The sequence below is a fragment of the Triticum aestivum genome, chromosome 3A (genome assembly GCF_018294505.1).
Source record: "Triticum aestivum cultivar Chinese Spring chromosome 3A, IWGSC CS RefSeq v2.1, whole genome shotgun sequence".
NCBI classification, from domain to species: Eukaryota; Viridiplantae; Streptophyta; class Magnoliopsida; order Poales; family Poaceae; genus Triticum; species Triticum aestivum.
This window is the reverse complement of record NC_057800.1, coordinates 432797337-432800626: the sequence shown is the minus strand read 5'-3', so window position 1 is coordinate 432800626 and position 3290 is coordinate 432797337.

Genomic DNA, 3290 nt, shown 5'->3' with positions numbered 1-3290 from the left:
CTTCTCCTTGGTCAGAGGTGGTCGGAGACAGCCGGGCCGGCGCCGGCGTCGCCCCTGCCTCGCCTCCTCTGTTCTGTCGAGGAACAGAACGAGAGGAGGAAGAAGATGAGGCCCGTGCCCCCTCCTGCCCCTGGGCCCCGCATGTCACTCTTTCACCGTTGACCCAGCCCTGTGCCCGCTCGTTTTTAAGTGGAAACGTATTTGAGTGTTTACGTTTTCGTTAAACGGAAGTGTGAACCATTGCAACTTCTACCGTGGATAAGTTTCTCTGTTTGGAAAGCGTATTTTCATCTATTGCGGCCCAAAATATGTTTTCCTTCTCAGAAAACGTAATCCGTCTAGTGTGCTTTCGGTTTTAGCCACCAGGGGACTGTCTGTGAATAAAAAAATTATAGATTGGTCCCTGTACTTCAAACGACTATAACCTTTTGATCCTAACTCCGATTGAGGTGAAACCAACGCTCACATCTTCGTCTCGTAGAGCTCTACCTTTTGGTAACATTTTCACTAGGTGGTCCCACAGTGAAAATGACCATTTTGCCCTTGCCTCTAATCAGCCCCCTCCGAGATAGAACCGTCCGTCGTTTCGTTCCACGGCTTCACCGCACTTTCTCCTGGAGTCTCCTTCACCCTAGGCAAGCCACAACCACCATTTGCATGATAGCCATGCAGTAGCATTGGTTTTCAAATTGAATCTTAAATAACTGTTTGTTTGTTTTGCTACTGGTATCGTTGTTTCGGTTATGCTATGGATCTGTGTTTACTTTCTTGTTATGTTCATATGCACCTGATTATCATGTTCTACTTGCTAGTATTACTTTCATATTGCCATGCTTGGTAGTAGTACATGTTGGGTTGGGCATGTCCTTCGGTGCATGACTATCATCGGTTACCGAATACCGTTGAGTTGCATGTTTCTTTGCTGTTAGTTGGTTAAGTGTTTACTCGGTAATGTTATTGATATGTTCTTGCATGGTATTTATTCATGATGCTAGTGGTCATGCTATGCTTATGGTAGAGTTATGCTTGTGTTGTTCATGCTCGTCCGTATGTCATGATCATTCGGATATATGATATATGATTGTAGATATGCTTGAGGATTATGTTGCACATACATGCTCATGTTGGTATCATGCATTATAGTTGCATCTTGTTATTATGACTCAGCTTATTGCATTCAAGTTTAACCGGATAATAATGAACTTGAACAACTATTGGCTGAGTCATGGTGCCACCAAATCGAGCTGACTAGTGCAACCACATTTGCCTTTTATGGGAAGGTCCTAACTGGGTCTATTGTCATGCCTCTTGCCGGTGCCTCCAACGAGGGAACGTTATGCACGGGCGCTACCTTGGTCGGGTAGGATGGCATAAGCCTTGGTTGCATATGGTTGGTTTTTAGCTAATGTCCCTGTTTGGGACCGTTTAGTTTTGCCATGACGGTGGCCATTGATGCCTTTGGCAGGCATGGGGCCACCCATGACTTAGACCAAAGGCGAGTTGGTCGGAGTGGCCGAGAGAGTGTCATGGCAGTATATCAGTTTTGTCGGAATGTCGTTGGTCCACAGGTATGGAAGTGTGAGGCCATGGTTTCTGTGGTGTGGGTAAAGTGCGCTACCTCTGCAGAGAGTGTGTGTTTAAATCTATCGATAGCCGGGCCCACGGATATGGGCCCAGTTCATAGACGGTCACACTATGAGCCAACAATAATAATAACTTGATTAATAATAACCCCGGTTTGATGATGAGAAAGAGCTTGGTTGTGATCGAGACAGGATCACGAAGGTTTCGTGGATACCGATGCATGTGATGGTTACAAGGTAACCGACGAACAAGAGTTAGTTGGTGCATGATATTGGTTTACTTGTTGTATGTAGTAACATCATATGCTTATGCCATGCTAAAGTTGTACCATGTTCACCTTATGCATGCCATGTTGTTTTGTTAATATCATGTTCATGATTGCTTTAACCTACTAATGCCATGATGTTGTTTGTCCTGACTGCTTTTGGTTATTGTGAGCTTGCAAGTACATTCAATGTACTAACCTGGTGTGTCATGCCAGTTTGCAGGTCGTGCCTGGTTTGCTTGCTTGTTTGACGTGGTTCCTGTGTTCACGAGCTAGGATAAACGTTCCAGCCAGAGTCCCTGCACATTGGATTCCATCATCGTCGTTCGTTGTTCCACTGCCTGTAGAGGTCCCGCTGCCTTGAGTTGTTATGCTGCTTGCATAGAGCAACTGTGGTTAGCGTAGCGTCGTCGTGCCGGTGTTATTCATTGTAATCCGGAGACCTTGTATTCCTATTCGTGTTGTAATAGAGAGCTGGTTTGTTCTATGCTAAGCAGTGCCGTATTCCAGAAGACTTAACCTTGATCTCTGGGCTAGAATACGAGGCGTTCCATTTTCTCTGAGCCGGGGTGCCACAAGAATGCAGAAACATGAGAGATTGAGGGTGCTGATTGAGAGATGGTGGATACTGAGAATAGTGTACCACTTTTAGGGAATTGGGGTGCTCTTGCCGGGCTGGTAGCTCCAAGAAAGAAGCGTGGTGTGGGTAGACGATATAAAAGTAGGGAGAAGGAACCATATGAGGGTCTTGCCAAGTCCTTTTCCTACTGTTATTTTGATGCCATGTAAACTTGTTGCTACCGTGAGATCCATGCTTATTTTGGGATACTTCATTAAGGATGTTGTGAACATACTATTATACTCTACCCATTCATGCCTCTATTTGAAATTATGGAGTGTTCTAGCATGTCATTTTCTTGCTCTACTTTTGCTAAATAATATTCATGGCAGATTGTTAACATGTTAATCAATATTTCCATGTGTTTTGCTAGTGAGCCATGCATCCTATGGACTTGCTCTTGCCATGTTTAGCTTCATGAACATGTCTTCTGACTGTTGGTATGCTTGTGTTGTCATGTAATGCTTTGTGGTGAGTGGCATGAGCCTGCAAAGTTGCTACCATGAATCTGTTTTTTGCCATGTCCTGAATTTCACCAAGTCTGAATCTGTTTATAAAATTGGCTCTGTTTGCATGGGTTCCATCATATTTCCTGTACCCTTTTGGCTCATAATAAGTAAGAGAGTTTTGTTCTATGAATTTAGTAGAAGCATGCCACGCCTTTGTTTGCTATGATATGTTCCTGTAGCATGTTGTTTTCGTGCTCTAAACATTGCTTCCTAATGTTGTTTATGCCATGTTTGTATTTTCACTAAGTCTGTGAAGCTGATATCTTTTGCACTTTTGCCATGCTTGTTTGAACCTATTCTAGTGCGATTTAGC